This window comes from Protopterus annectens, chromosome 4.part0 (genome assembly GCF_019279795.1).
Source record: "Protopterus annectens isolate FY-2018-M chromosome 4.part0, PAN1.0, whole genome shotgun sequence".
NCBI classification, from domain to species: domain Eukaryota; kingdom Metazoa; phylum Chordata; order Ceratodontiformes; family Protopteridae; genus Protopterus; species Protopterus annectens.
In genome coordinates, this window is record NC_056733.1 from 1,312,997,877 (window position 1) to 1,313,015,391 (window position 17,515).

Here is a 17,515-nt window from a genome sequence, read left to right on the forward strand (position 1 = left end):
ATATTTAGGGAAAAATCATTTAGTATGTAGCTATGCTGCCTGTGAGATTAGCCTTTTTAGTGTTAAATATAAAACTTGCATGATTTACTATGCATTTGCATGACTTAAGACTGAAACCATATCCAAAGCTAGAACCAGCTTTTCTATATAACAGATGGTGTTGCTTTCTGTGGTATGTGTATAACTAAGATCTCCCTGTCATATAAATCATGCAGAGAGCTCTCTGATCCAAAAAGAAAAATGTATTTGCAAATTTGAGTTTTTTAATAATATTTTTCCTAAGTATTCTTGAATTAATAACAGTAATTTGTTAATTTTAGCCACTGCTGTCACAGATGAAGCATGGAACAAAACCAGAAAATACATAATATGGGATTATACATAAATCATATGCTCTAAGCAGCTTGTTTAGAATAAGGACATTCCATTCAGTTACATGAAGTTGATGGATATGTCTTCAGAAGGGCATGGTGTTCCAGCGTCTAGGGAAACAATCTCCTTCGTTACTTTTTCCAATATGGAGATGCTGCAGTGCTACATAAAGAAGAATAAATACTTAGCTGTACTTTGTGCAATAAGGCTGCAGACCAGGGATTCTGACTGTACTTTGTGCAATAAGGCTGCAGACCAGAGATTCTGACTGTACTTTGTGCAATAAGGCTGCAGACCAGGGATTCTGACTGTACTTTGTGCAATAAGGCTGCAGGCCAGGGATTCTGACTGGACTTTGTGCAATAAGGCTGCAGACCAGGGATTCTGACTGTACTTTGTGCAATAAGGCTGCAGGCCAGGGATTCTGACTGGACTTTGTGCAATAAGGCTGCAGGCCAGGGATTCTGACTGTACTTTGTGCAATAAGGCTGCAGACCAGGGATTCTGACTGTACTTTGTGCAATAAGGCTGCAGACCAGGGATTCTGACTGTACTTTGTGCAATAAGGCTGCAGACCAGGGATTCTGACTGTACTTTGTGCAATAAGGCTGCAGACCAGAGATTCTGACTGTACTTTGTGCAATAAGGCTGCAGACCAGGGATTCTGACTGTACTTTGTGCAATAAGGCTGCAGACCAGGGATTCTGACTGGACTTTGTGCAATAAGGCTGCAGACCAGGGATTCTGACTGTACTTTGTGCAATAAGGCTGCAGACCAGGGATTCTGACTGTACTTTGTGCAATAAGGCTGCAGACCAGGGTTTCTGTATTATTTTAATAAGTTTAGCTACTGGGTTAATCTACCTTGCTACTATTTTTAGAACATGTGCATATGATTCTTGCTGCACATGTGAACAAATACCTATTCATACCTTACATCTCCTTACTCTCCTTTCTGCACTCATTTCCTGACGTCTGTCAATTTCTGTCCCCTAGCCTTCTCTCTAAATATACTATAAGCCTACTTTTCTCTTACTTCATATTGCAATTTCCATTTGTATTATACTAACTTACCTTTAATTTCTCCATAAACCGGATACAATTCCTCTAACTATTGCATCATCATCATATAACTTGTATCTTTTCTTAACCAATGTTTTCATATTATATATAATTTGGTATAATTATTTAAACTGTTTTTTGTATTGTTTTTAAATACTGCAAAATTATTGTTCTTAAAATGCTTTGTAATACTATGGAGCTTTTCTCCTTGGGCCTCTGTTGAAAATGGACCACTACTCAGTCGTACTTTCCCAGTAATCACACATCAGTAGATAAATAAATGGTACAGAAAACATTCCATAGTGCTGCTGGATAGCTATAACCATGGATGTTAAGGTATTGATTACCCTCTAGGGCAGGGAATCACTGCTTTGTATGCAAATCAAACTTTACCTGAAAGCAATCAAGTTTGACATACCACGGATACACTGTTACCAGGAAATTAAATAATTATTTTTTGACATTGCGAGCTCCTTAAAAATGTATTTACCTGTGCAGACATAAAATGATACAGGAGAAAAACCTAGTGACTTTCATACCAGTGACTTCTAAGAAAGTGTTTACATGGAAAGAAAATGAGAGTCATGTACAAGGGATGTACATAGGGATCTGGGAACTCACGTATATAGTAACCTAACCTTCAATCAGCATGTGTTCAAGATAGTAAGAAAACCCTTCTATGTTGCTCAGCTTACAAGTGAAGGGATGGCATCTAGGTCCAGAGAGGTTATCATTTTTATTTTATTTATTTAACATTTGTTTACTGGGAAAGTCTGACCAGGAGAGAGTCCATTAGAGTGGATGCCTGGGGAGAAATGCTCCAGATGCATGTCTTTCGAATGTGGGGGGAAACTGGAGCACCCAGAGGAAACCCATGTGAATGCAGGGAAGACATGAAGACTCCAGAAAGAAGGACCAGAGAACCTCTTGCTGTGAGGTTACAACACTAACCGCTGCTCCACTGCACCCCTCATACCATTTTATTCAGCCCTTATCAGACCCATCATAGAGTATAATGCCACCTTGGATATGTACCTAACCAGACACATGCAGCAACTGGAATGTCCACAAAGATTCCTTACAAAAAGAATACAGGGACTAAACACAGTATCCTACACTGATCATCTCAAAGCCCTGTCTTTTTACTCTGTATCATATGGACTTCTGAGAGGTGATTTTTGCTTGGCATACAGGGCATCCCTGGACACTGTTTTCATGAACCTTTTGCACATTCGTAAAACAACCAGCATCACATCTACTAGATTAAAAGACCTAAAATTTGCTTGCAACATAAATAAAGCATGTAGGAGAGACAGATGTGTTTCTCAGAGAATTACCATTCTCTGGAAGAGGCTCTCCCTCTATGTGAAACAGAGTTCCTCCCTATCCATTTTTAAGTGTAACTTGGACCAGCGGGTGTATAATCAGAAATTCTCCCCTGATCTTGCTGCTATGTCTCTGATTGATAGAGACAGTCAGTAAATCACCACCTATATAAATCAAATTTGTAGGTCACATTTGGTTGCACAGCTAGACTTATAAGGGCCCTAGTGGTCGTTAGCCTAGTATACACCTATGAACCTATGATTGGTGGTATGCTTAAAACATACTGGAAGACAGAAAAAACTAACATTGTTAATATTCTGAGATAAGTCAGCATGTTTTGTTTTAGAAGAGCAGAAGAAGGTAGCATGTACAACCTTGCAAATGCTTCCAAATGTGGATCCAGCCAACATAATATATATTTAAGAATGTAGGTCAGAACATATGAATTCAGAAAATACCTTCCTGAGAAGTGGTAATGTCAGCTAGAAAATGTATTTCAGTAGTTGGCTCAGAAAATCAGTTTAGACCTGCAGACCACTGAGACTATTCTCAGCACCATACATACCCATTTGTTCCTCTAAGGATGCATACATCTTGTGGTAACCATTTCTTATTCAGAGACAACTCTACCAGGGTGCTTTAGGACAAAGAGGTCCAGCAGTGGTTAGCCATAATAAATGCTAATAATTAGGGAAAGGTATATGCAAATTAGCCAAGCGCTCTTACTGGAAATTTCTGTGTCACAGCCGAGTGATTCAGAGAATTACTCGGCTGTGTAGTAAGATGGGCTGTCATGTTAATCAACACTGTCAAAAGCTGATGTTCACCTATTAGAGTAGAGATAACTCCATTCATCTATCCACAACCCCCTTTTTCCCATTTTCACATGATGTCGGGGTGTCACTTCAACAGTAACAATAATCTAGAGCTAAGGTTTACAAGGTTTTGGCTAGCCCTACCATGGTAGTTCATCCACACCAAATACAGACCACATTGCTAATTTAGAGTGACCAATCCACCTACTGGATGTCCTTGGAATGTAGAAGGAAACCGGAGCACCAGGAGGAAACCAACATGAACACAGGGTGGACATGCAGACTCCACACAGGAGGTATCCAGCCAAGAATCAAACCGGGGAAACTCTTGCTAAAAGGTCACAATGCTATCTGCTGCACCACTGTGCTGCCTATGTGGCAGATGTAATTGCCAGAGAGTTAAGTGTACGGGTAGTGTTGGTGGTATGTGTGCGATTGCATGTGTATATGTGTGAGTGTGTGTCTGCCTAGGAGGTTGCAGTAGGTAGATTAGTTAGGGGGCTAAGGTAGGTTTATGCATGTGTGTCTGTGTGTGTGTGTGTGTGTGTGTGTGTGTGTGTGTGTGTGTGTGTGTGTGTGTGTATATGGGTGACTGCCTGTGAGTGGGATAGGAGCTGTGTGTGTGTGTGTGTGTGTGTGTGTGTGTGTGTGTGTGTGTGTGTGTGTGTTTGAAGGGAGGCTGTCATACCTTCACACTCCCTATATTAACAAGCAAATCTTGCAGCCTTGGTGTTGGGGGACATTAGACACCAGGACAAGTCTGTATAGTGTGACTTAAAGGCATTCAAGAAATATAGAACAACATTTTGTAGAACAAAAGATGTGGGGTAGGAAGAACAATAGACATCTGATATAAATCTTTGCAGTGTGCCTTAAAGCACTTTCAAATATAGTACAAAGGTTTAAAGAGCAAAATGCATGAAGTGGGGTAAACATGATACTAGATTACACACACACACACACACACACACACACACACACACACACACACACACACACACACACACACACACAAGGAAGAATGAAACTGTAATGTCTGGCATTATTAACTGATTGTAAGGATAACTGATTTATGAGAGCATAGTCAAAACCATAAAAAAGAGACATCAGGGACATTCTGTTATCTCAGGGCAGATAAAGAGGGGTGTGTGTGTGTGTGTGTGTGTGTGTGTGTGTGTGTGTGTGCGTGCGTGTGTGTGCGTGGGTGTGTGTCTGTGTGTGTGTGTGTGTGTGTGTGTGTGTGTGTGTGTGTGTGTGTGTGTGTGTGTGTGTGTGTGTGTGTGTGTGTGTGTGTGTGTGTGTGCGTGTGTGTGTGTGTTTGGCTAGTTTTGAATGAGTGTATGTGAGTAACATTATGAATGAGGGTGGTGCCTGTGCCAGCAGGATGCATAGGCAATGAGTGTTAACTAATGCAGGAAGGTGCTGATTACCACTAGCAGTAGATAAGGGCAATTCAGACAGGCAAATTAGCCAATAGTGAGGACTTTCCTCTTTGTGGCTAATATCTCTGAAATCCAATTTCCACCATCGTGTAAGCAGCCCCTTTTTGCCACAGGTCTCACCACCAGTTCTGCGGTTCTTTCTGTATCAGCAGGAGAGTGTATAGAGTAATTCATTCCTACAAAAAGCACATAAAAACTGCCATCTTTAATTCTGAGATTTGATGCAGTATGTTCAGTGAAATATCATTCACTGAATTATGTTCCACTGGACTGTCCCTAATCCTACAAGAATCAGTAAAGACTAAACAAATAGACTGTACTTATAGTGCTTTATTACATGAAGCTAATAAACAAAGTCACGTGTAAGGAGAACAGATCCAGTTTAATATAGATGGTAATAATTAAAAGTGGTTACTGATTAATCTTTGGGAGCATTTTCAGTCATCTTGGATCTTTGCTTTCTTTCACTTATTTTGAAAGTATTGTTATTTCCTAATAAATAAAAAAGAAATTATGTGAGTCATGTATACCAGTAAAATTCTTTATTTATTTACACACACACACACACACACACACACACACACACACACACACACACACACACACACACTGAATCTCCATGAGCCCTAAATAAAAATATTTTAGTCTTGCCTCCTCAGAGACAGTCATTGAGCAAAACTAGTCAAAATTAAATATGTAGTCAGAAGCTCTGGTTAGGCCTGTTACTTCACTTATTTTATTTACTACATATGAAATGCAGTCCAGTCAAGGAAAAGAGCAAGCAATTCCATTAAGTACTCGTAAGGAATTTACATTTTTTACCAGAATGTTATATTTCATTATTTTCCTGGCAGTAAGCCAAGCAAGTAGCTCATTCTGAACCCTGGCTGCCTTAGAGGAACTCTAGTTACTTTATAAAGTATTTAGTCATACAAGGTGACAATGATTTCTTTGACAAGGAAAATGTTGTGTAAATTAGTCTGGCTTTTGCTACCCTGAATACTTTCTAATTGTAAGTACCAGTTTAAAGCAACATCTTTTGAGAAATAAATTACTTCTGTTGATAGTACAATTAGGCCATCTACTGTAAATGTGAGAAAACTTTCAAACAGACACATTAGGAGATTACTTCAGTGACCTTCTTGTTTAAACATAAGTGGAAGAGAGACAGTCTTAACATTTAAAAAAAATTCCCTAAAGGTTAAAGCTTGACAAGAACAGACGTTGCGCCATGAAGGATGCTGTTATTGGGCAACAAACCCCCACACGTTGGATCATATCATATCTGCTCGTTATTCAGTGCTTAATACCAGTGGCTACTATGCAGAACTTCTACTCCTTCTATTGCTAATTGTAGTTCCATAAGCCTAAATACATTGATTCATCTCTTGTTTTGTATGACTGTAGTTTGATACGATTTTTGAGAAGAATTGCACAATATCTAGTCAAACTTAGAGTAATTTTACAAATGCGAGATCTCAGTTTTTTACTTATATTGATCATTATAATTTAATCCCGTGGTCAGCAAATGGCAGTAAAATATAGCGGCTTAATGGAACAAGTGCCATCTTGTCTCTTCTTCCTCTTTTGTAAGATGGCTGACAAAGAGCACAACCAATCTTACAGAACTATCAAGCCCAAAACAAAGGTACATTGTAGAATGTATGCTCACAATTAACAGTTACATATTTTTGACTCCTGAGTTTGTGGACTAGTCAACAGACCCTTTTCAGCCACATCCCAGCCCATAAGGCACAAGTAAGAAATATATGACAAAAGGGCATAAGGAATATTCTAGCTTTGCAAGATAAAGTTAACAATGCAAAGTTATTAGAATATTTACAATAGATATAACTGAATTTTAGTAATTCTATCACAATTTAGTTAAGACGACAATTTGAGGCATTCATCTGAGTAGTGCATGAGCCTGAAAGACTAATATTTTTCCTTGTAGCATGAGCATGCAGAATCTTCAACAAATGTTCCTTTAGTTTTGTTTTGAGCAGTTCTAGGGTGTTTTGTTTTCTCATTTCAGCTGAAATGGATTCCAAGTGGCTGGGTCCAGATTTGAAAATTCCCTTTTTCCTGTAGAAGTTTTGAAGCAGGTCTGATGATAGTTATGGTTTCTTCCTCCTAATCTCTTACTGTACATGTTTGCTGTTTAATTTGCAATTGTGTTTGTCCCATTTTTATTATTTTTCAAGATCTCTGTACTGAACAGTAGTTGTTCTTTCACTGACAGGTAGTCAGGTGAAATGCTTTAGGAGCTGGCATTGATGTAGACAGGGCAGATCTGCAAGTTCTGTTTATAGCTGTTTGTACCAATAAACCAGCTTAGAGTTTACCTAGAAGCCAGACAGGCTAGTAACTGATTAATCATGTCATACAAAAAAATGGGTTACAGAACAACATAAATGAGGAGGGAGGGTATTGTGGAAAAAAAAGAATGATCGGTTATGACATCAACTATATCCTCATTTTACTGTACAGACGTCTTGGTCTGCAAATATGTTACAAAATATACATGGTTTAAAGAATTAATATGTTACTAATGCTGCCTTGTTCCTTTGTAAACATCAACAAAATCTGAGGAAAGGCAGTAGCACCGAGAATTTTGTGATAAGCAGCATTCAATAATTGATTCTTGCAAATTAGATCAGTGTGTATCTATGCAAGACTTCCAAGCACAGAGAGCACAGTACTTGACAGATCAAATGATTTAATCATTTCCTGTTGGGATATTTTTCTGCTAAGTGAGGTCTACAGGATACAATGAACTACAGGCCACCTAGAACCATTGAAATTAAATATCGAATGCTAATATTATAACAGCCACCTAGAAGTATTTTGTATACCTATCCCTGCCTGCTAATAAATTGTCTATGAAGGGGGGATACTGCTATTCAGGCATCTGTTGTCCTACACTTTCCCAATACACAGACCACTTCGCTTGCTGTCACTATTCCTGGTTCAGTAAGACTCTAGGCAAGTTATACAGGAGTCTCTTTATAGAAACAATCCCTTGAAGATCGCTTTGCTAGGTCCATTAGCAGCCACAGCTACAACTGCTTTCCATGTAAGAAGACATCTTATGCAGTGGTTCTGTAAATGTATCCTCTTCATATGAGGCTTCACACCTATGGGCATACTATTTTGCCAAATGGGATCCAAGGGGATCCAGATTCTAGGTGCTGAAGGAATGAAAAAAATGAACCTTACAATGAAAGCATCTCTACACCTCATGGAGGGCCTTATATGATTCATAACTCCCTTCTTCCCCAGATGGCTTTATATCCAAATACTTGCTCTTTCTTCATAATTTGACATCCAGGGAGAAATAACGTGTTGCATATTATTTTCATTCCTGCAAGGACTGTAGGTCTTTCTCAATTAACTGTTACTTTGCTGTCCTCCTTTCTCTATGTTCTTACTTCAGATTATACTTTTTTATCATGCCTACTACAAAACTGAGCACTTCTTTTCATCTACAATATATACACAAACTCCCAGTTCTGCTTTTATCTTCCTGTAATCATAGGTTTTAAGGTTCATAGGTTTATAATAAGTGATAGATTAAGCAGACCATTAGCAGGTGAGCTACTGCAGTTTTCACTACTTGTTTCCTGTTCCTAATAGTCTGAGGAGTTAGGCAATGGGTAAATTTATGGACTCCATCTGTTCATCTTGTTTGAATTTAAAGAGACCTAGGAAGCTACATTATATATATATTGAGAGTGATTGTATTCCATATGCAGGAGATTCTTTGGGAGAAGCCTCTATCCCACTAATTCTGTTAATGTTATAATGCAGCTTTACATCTTGAGAATGGATATTGGTGGTGCTATCTGTTTTATGAGCATGCAAAAGTCAAGCAGGACAGGATTACTTGCAAGCTTATAACCTAAGTCGAAATTGTAACATAGAACTATGAAGGCGATGGAGTAGAATGATAGGGCTGTTACATGTTCTGTGCAGATTAGGGAGCTCTTGCTTGAGATTTTCTTGATAGGGAAGCATTATGGCTTTCCTAACTGGTCAATTTTCCCAGATAGATGTATGATAATGGGACATTACATTCTTAATGATAACTGATATGTAGTGGTCAAAAGAGACTTTGCTGTCCACGAATGCACTTGGAGTCCCATGGTAGCCCCTGTTTAGAGTAGGTAGCTTTCATGACATAGGTGCACGAGTATTCTTGCTTTCCAAAGAGAACAAGACTGCATTTCATTGCACTGAGCTTAAGACTGTGGTCCTAACACCATGAGTCTGTGCAGGTTATTCCCTTTTGGAAGATATAGTTATTATCTGATTTGATGACAGCTCCGGCTTTGCAGTCATTAGCAAACTTAGTCAGCCAGTGTCCCATTATGTTGACTTAGACATCAGCATAGTATATGTTACAGATCAGCAAACTCAAAATAGAATTCTGTGGGATACCACTGATGATCTGTCTTTTCAAGGAAAGTGTGCTAGCAACACTGGATGTGTGGGTCTTGACTGAGAGAAAGTTTGCTATCTAATGATGTTACATAAAGATGAACATTTAACTGGGTCAGTTTCCTCAATAATGATGGAGTGTGGGGGGTACTAGCAAAGGCCTTTAATAAAATCCAGGTAGGGATTGTGCATTGCTATTTCATCATGTACTGCTTCTTTGACTTCCTCAAAGAAATTCATCACATTTAGTAGGCAAGACCCTTTCTCAAAGCCACACTGGTTAGGATTAAGGGCTTGAAATTTGTCAGTATCATTGTTTGCGAGCTCCATAAAGATGTATTTCATTAGTTTGCAAATAATATTGGTAAAGCTAATTTGGGCTATAATTCTCTCTGTTCATGATAAGTCTGCTTTTGTGGATAGGTACCACACCAGCTTTTCTCCTGGCATCAGGCACATACCTAATGGAGAGGCTAAGACCAAGTAGGTTTAAGATGGAAATGACTAAGCATTTTTTTTGCAAGCAAAGATAAAGCCTAATATATTATATGGGCACAGACAACTAGAGTTTTTGGTGTTGGAGAGGGCTTTTTGTTTGGAAGCTGACCTACAAAACAGTTTGTTTGAATGGTAATTCTCAGAGGTTAAGTCTTAAACCATTAGGATTCCTCACAATTACCTCCAGAGTCAGTTTGTATAATTTCATACAACTTTGGAAATAAGATGTCAACCAAATCAAATAAACTGCCATAATTGATGTAGCCTGTCATCTGAACCATATCCAACTGGGTTCAAGCAGGCCTGACTTAACTATATTCATTCTTTAGTCAAAAGAAACCTAATTACTAAGAAGCTTTTAGACTGACAAGAATTTTGGTCAATCATGAATCTATCCAGATTTATCAGGAGCTTCCCTAACAAAACAGTAACAAAATGAAAATCATTTGCTTCTGTCAGCAGAATATTATGGAAACACAGCATCTTCTCTTGCTTTTTATTTCCAGACCTACTCACAACAAAGTATAATGATTTACCACTATCTTTGTCCACTAATGCTGAATCATTTTTTTCTTCTTTGTGTATGTATGGTTTTTGAGTGTGTGTGTGTCTGTGTGTTTGTGTGCATGGATATGTGTGTGTGTGTGTGTGTGTGTGTGTGTGTGTGTGTGTGTGTGTGTGTGTGTGTGTGTGTGTATGGATGTGTGTGTGTGTGTGTGTGTGTGTGTGTGTGTGTGTGTGTGTGTGTGTGTGTGTGTGTGTGTAAGATAAACTTTCCATGGAGTAACTTACCCTCTGTTTTTGGTCAGAGGATAGCCATGCCACTTTACCGTGTCCTTATTTTCTGTAAATAACAGATAATGAAAATTCTTTCAGTGAACATAAATAGCATTCTTTATAATATTGAAAAGGAATTTTTATTTTTTTTTTCAGAATGTAGCACTTACTTTCACATTCTTACATGCACTTATCTAGCCAAACTGGAGGTAAAGCTCTCTCCAATCAAGACTGAACCTGACAGTCAAGAGGAGAAGGTAAACACTTGCACCACACCACACACATCACATAGTCCCACTAAACCTACACCACCAAAATCCACACATAGAAATATAAAAACATTTGCAGAAGCTCTCAATAATAATCTGCTCAAGCAACAGTGACCTCCATAGCAGAAATGCAAGCAACCTCTACCCCCAACACAACCTAAATGACACATAGCCCACAGACTCAGTGTGCCAATAAACCACAGCCCATAAGGCAAACCAACATACCGAACACACTAATCATAGGTGGCTCTATAGTCAGGCACACTGATGTCCCACTCACCAGGATAAACAAAGAGAAGATTGCTGTTGGCTGCTTGTCGGATGCCAGGATCCGCCACATAACCCACATCACTCAGGTCACTCCACAACAAGTACAAATATGACTCTGTCATTGTCCATGTTGGTATGAATGATCTTAGATGTACCTCCCTGGACTACATGAAAAGAGACATGGAAGAGCTCTCCGATCTTGTAGCCCAGGCAGGTATGACCTTAGCCCTGAGTAGCATCTTGCTATCGCCCAGAATGATACCGCAGTACAAGAACAAAATGATTGACTTCAACAATTGGCTTAGCTTCTGGTGTTATTCTAAGGGGATCCAGTATCTGTCTGCCTGGGATGACATGGTCGACAGACCACGATGCTTTGCCAGAGATGGCCTGCACCTGTTGCCCCTGTAATTCCGGATACTAGCTAAGGCTCTTGCCACCCCTACAGTGTCTTTTTTAGGCAAGGTTCAAATGACAAATTCACCACCGTAACAGGAATAGGCAAGCAAAAACTGAGGGTAATACTACTCAATGCTAGAAGTCTAAATCTCAAAATGTACTCACTCGAGGCACTCCTTAAAATGGAGAACATCGATATCTGTGCAGTGACTGAGACCTGGTTCAAGGCTCTAGAGAGCACCCCTGCATTACCAGGCTATAACTCATACCACACTTTTCGGCCATCTAACCTGGACCAGAACAAAAAAGGCGGAGGTGTGTCCATATTCATTAAGAATATCCACACCTCCATGCTAGTTGCGCAGTATAATGCACCCAAGGTTATCCAAGTGCAACTAACTCTGGGCAAAACTGCAATCCAAATTGTAGCTTGCTACAGATCCCCCACCATGCCCAAGGACTCCCACTCCTCTTTTCTTGCTATACTGGAAAATATTAGGGTTCAACAAAACACCCTAATAATGGGTGATTTCAACTACCCCACCATTAACTGGGAAAGCTACTGATGTACCAACTCCTTCGCTCAATGCTTTCTGGAATTCATAAATTCCAATGACCTGCATCAACTTATCCACACCCCACCAGAGGCACCAATATCCTAGACCTAGTCATTACCAACATGAGTGACTGGTGTTACACACCTGAAGTCAACTCCTCATTGGTCAGATCCAACCATAAGCTAATCACCCTAGATATCCGCATCCCGCCCCACCCACCATTAAGGAAACCATGTTAAAAAAATTCTCCAAAGCCAACTTCATGCTTCTTAAGACAGAAGTGGCGAACTTCATGACACCCATGCAGATGGACAATACAGTTACGACTGCTGAATCCTACACAAATGCACTCTATAAGCACTTACACGAGTGCATGGATCATGCTATCCCAAACAGAACCAAGACGCTATCCTCCAAAAAAAGGAAGCCAATCTGGTGATCCCCTACCATAAACAAACTCTACAACAGAAGGAAGAAACTGTTGCCAAAGAGAGTAAAATCCCATGAGAGGAGGATCTCCCTGGTCAGCCTCAGTAAGAAGCTGAGATCCTTTATAAGTTCCTTCAAAGCTAGCTACGAAAACAAAATTGCCACTGATTCTAAGGGCAACCACAAAGCATTCTATAGCTATGTCAAGAATCTCAATGGCAACACCCAAATCTGCTCTGAGTTACAGCACAACAGCACAAAAATTACAGAACCAACTGATATTGCCAACATCCTGGCAGATAGGTTCTGTGCTAACTTTACCCCCCTCTCACCCCCTAAAGTGCCCATATCTATACAGGAAGAATGCAGAGTCCCTGTAATCACATCTATGCAGGTAAAATCTGCACTCTCTAAAGCCAAAAACACAGTATCCATCGGACCGGATAACATCCCAGGCTGCGTTTTACACGAACTTCAGAATTAACTGGCTCCCCACCTAAGCACCATGTTCAATCATAGTCTCACGTCAAGATTTGTGCCTACTGAATGGCGCACAGCAACAGTTATCCCACTCCACAAAAGGGTAGCCACCATTGATCTTGAGAACTATCACCCTATTAGCCTGACGAGCCTAGTCTGCAAGGCCATGGAATGTATCATCATGGAACTCATAAACAAAGACATTAGTAACCTCCAAACTCTGGACCCCACCCAGTTCGGGTTTGTGAAATGCAGATCATACCTTCTGAACCTAATTGACTTCTTTGAGGCAGTCACCAAAGCCGTAAACAAGGGTAAGGTGGTTCACACAGCCTATCTTGACCTCGCCAAGGCTTTCGACACCATCCCCCATTCTGGAATTATAGCTAAACTCACTAAACTAGGTATAAATCCCTACATCACAAGATGGGTTGCCAAATGGCTCACTGACAGAACCCATACTGTAAAAGTTGCAGACTCCAAATCTGACTTCAAACCAGTGACAAGTGGAGTACCACAAGGTTCAGTTCTGGGACCTCTCCTGATTGGTATCTACTTCTCTGAAGTATAGGCTAACACAGAAGGCCTCTGGCTAATGAAGTTCACAGATGACTGCAAGCTAGGAGCCATAGTCGAGTCCCCAAATGATGTGGACATCATACAGAAGGGCCTCAATGAGACAGACGCCTGGTGTCAGAGGCATGGCCTTAAGCTCAATGCCAAAAAGTGCATTGTCATCCCCTTTGGTAAAAACTCTGTAACCATGAACTATCACATAAATGTCAGTCTACTTAATGCCGAATGTGTGATAAGAGACCTTGGGACCCAGGAGGACAGTAGTCTCTCCTTTGCTAATCACATCTCCACAGTAGTCAGGAAATCCTTCTATGTGGCACACCTCATCACAAAAGGGTTCTCATCCAGGAAAAAAGAGGTAATTGTTCCCCTCCACACGGCACTCATTAGACCCATTATAGAGTACAATGCCCCTTTTGGAATGTACCTTAGAAGACATCCGCAGTAGCTGGAAAGGCCACAGAAGTACCTGACAAAGGGGATTACTGGCCTCAAACAGATGACCTACACTGACCATCTCAAAAAACTCCAGCTTTACTCTGTAGCATATCGCCTACTCCGAGGAGATCTCTGCCTAACATATAAAGTTATGTTAAACCCAGAGCTATTGGACATGCTACACCTAAAGAAATCCCAATCCCTCTGAGCTACACGCTCTAGGCACCTAAACCTTGTCATCACAATAAACAGGACATGCTGGAGGGAATAGATTGCTGTCCCAGAGACTACCTATACTCTGGAACAAGCTACCCATCTATATCAAGCAAAGTTCCTCATTAGCACTCTTCAAGAAAAATCTTGATGAGTGGATGGGAAATAGGAAATACACCCCGGGGATCACTTCTGTGGCTCTACTCAACAGGGGCACAGGATATTAACTTTCTTGGGTGGTGTAAGCCAGGGAACCTTGTTGGCTAGGCTTACTTAGGCCCTTGGGCTGATAGCCTAGTACCTACCTATGAACCTATGAACCTATGAATACGACCTTACTTCAGATAAAAATAAAGTGTGTATGGGTTATTTGTACTTTGTTGAACATTATGCCAATTTTTTGTCTAATCAGCATGAGTGGCAATTTTTGGTACATGATTATCAGTATCAGTTATCAGATTCATACTGAGATCATGCGGGTCATATGTTCACAATGAAAATTAAAAGTTCACAATGTCAGTTTCACTAAAGTTCTTTTTTTGGCTATTTCCCTTGCTTGAAAGCATGCAGTCTGGATTGGACTGCATTTGCTTCTTGATGGTGAGTCAGATGAACAGAGCAATCAAGACTACTTAGAGAAATTCATGTAGTATAACAAAAAGCAAATAGGATGAATTACTAATAGAACATACATCCCTGGATTCACAAATCCTCCGTGTAAGACTTAATAAGTCTTACTCGGAGGCTGCAGTTGAACGGTATGACGTCAGCGTGCCATGAATATGCATGAGGGCACGGACCGTGTAAGAAAGCAGGGGGCGTGTCCGACTGCCGAGCAATCTAAATGTCCACTCCCCTGCAAGTGTTTAAAATAAAAGCAAATAAACAAAAGCGAGTCCGCTCAAATGTCCCTGCACCCAACACCTCACTGTCTGATATTGTAAACCCCCATCACAGTTCTAAAACGCATAACATTAATTTTTTTTTAATTCCCAAAATAGCTGCCCGTATTTGCGCGTGTGTGCGCGTGTGTGCCCATTACTTAGCTACAGTTAGCAATTCTGACATGGAAGAGCATAAGAAAGAATGTTTATGCAAATCATACCAAATAGCAATAGCGTAATGGTAGAGCGTTTGCACAAAGAAGAGGCATTTACGGTTCGAGTCCCACCACTCCCTTTCGTATTTATTTTTTAAATCAGTATATGGAATAATACCTAACAAATATGTTTAAACATAACTAAAAAGCAGTGAAATGGCCAATGTATCAGTGAACAAAATAAATATTTTAAAGGATCCCAATATAAAATTGCCTGCAGTTAAGCAGCTCTTCACCCAGCGCAATAGAGTTGCCCATAGTTCAGTAGGGCCTTAGAATTCGGTCACAACCATTAGTTGGTAGACCAGAGGACAGATTGCATAATGAGTGGTATGAAGCTTTACAAATGGGGTCCATGTTATTTGTTAATATATTGGCCCAGTATTATGAAAGAATGGTGGATATTAACCTACAGGAGGTTAGAATCATGTGTTCAGACTGTAAAAAATATGAGTCTCATCCCACATTTCAGGATTCTAGCAAGAAACTTTCACAGGAACTAACAAACCATGAGAAAACAACCAAGGATAGAAAAATTAAAAAGTTTAAAAGGGATTATATGGATTATCAAAGGGGACGTCCTTTTGATTCCAACAGGAAAGTTAGATTTATTGGCGTCAGTTCCGGATCCACTTCTACTCCTACTACCAAAAAAAGACCGAGGTCTATTTTGAGAAATAGAGAGAAACTCAGTGCCAGTACATCAGGGGAGGATTCCTCATGTACCGATTATGATAGCTCAGGCAATAAGCATTCACTACACCGGAAAAAACCTAATAGGACTATCCCTTTAGATATGGCCCCAGGCGTCGGGGTGGACGCAAACACAAACGTGGTCAATGTGCCCAATTCACTGGAAGGATTGATTCAGAATTTTTTCACATAAATAATGATGATTACCAGAATTTTTTGAATTTGTCCAATGTCAGTTTGACTTCACAACAACAACAACGTTTGAATAAAGGACTAAGCTTTGTACCGGGGTTTTTTTGTAATGAGTATCACATTGTCACGGATGTCATTAGTTTCTGTCGTAACCTAAATCTGAAATTGTTTTTTGCCGACAGGGAGTCTCAAAGATCTAATGATTTTAGATTCATCAAATCGGATTTTCAGCCACTGATGAACAGGCATGTTTCAATTTTCATGCAATCTGTACTTAGGGACCTACATTTTGAACATAGAAAATATGATATATTGAGACACAATCTATCACCGCATGATATTACTGCGCTGCAGAAGCTACGCAACAATCACAATATTGCTATCTTACCTGCTGACAAGGGTGGTGTGGTGGTAGTTATGAATATGAGCTCATATTTGAGCGAGGGCAATTTACAACTATCTGACAATAGATGTTATATGAACATGGCCATTGATCCTACTAATAACTTTAAGCAAGAAATAGATTTGTTCCTGAATCTGGCCCATGAGGATGGCATTATAAGTAAGAATTGTGTTTCACAACTTACTGTCAAAGATCCTCAGAAATAAATTCTTTACTTACTTCCTAAGATACATAAATCCATTACCAATCCTCCAGGTAGACCAGTTGTATCGGGTATTGGTTCCTTGACTGAACCACTATCTGCTTTTCTTACTCAATATCTTAAACCACTCGAGTTTTGTTCATGCCAGATTACAGGATACGACTCAATATTTACAGATCATTCAGGATAGCCAATTAGAGCCTGGATGGCTTATGTGTACATTGGATGTTAAGGCCTTGTACACCAGCATTCCACATTGGGCTGGTTTACAGGCCTTACAGTATTGGTTAGACAGAGCTGCCCTGTATTCACCTGGGTTCAATACCCTACTTATTTGCATGACTGAACATGTTCTAAATAAGAATGTCTTTTACTTCCAAGGGCAATGTTTCTGGCAACTCCAGGGTACGGCTATGGGGGCATCATTTGCCCCCATATATGCTGATCTGTTTATGGCATTCTTTGAGGAATGCATGATCTATGATCTATTACATAACATCTATTTAGTGGAAATTGATATATGGCGCAGATACTTGGATGACTGTTGGATGGTGTGGCGGGCA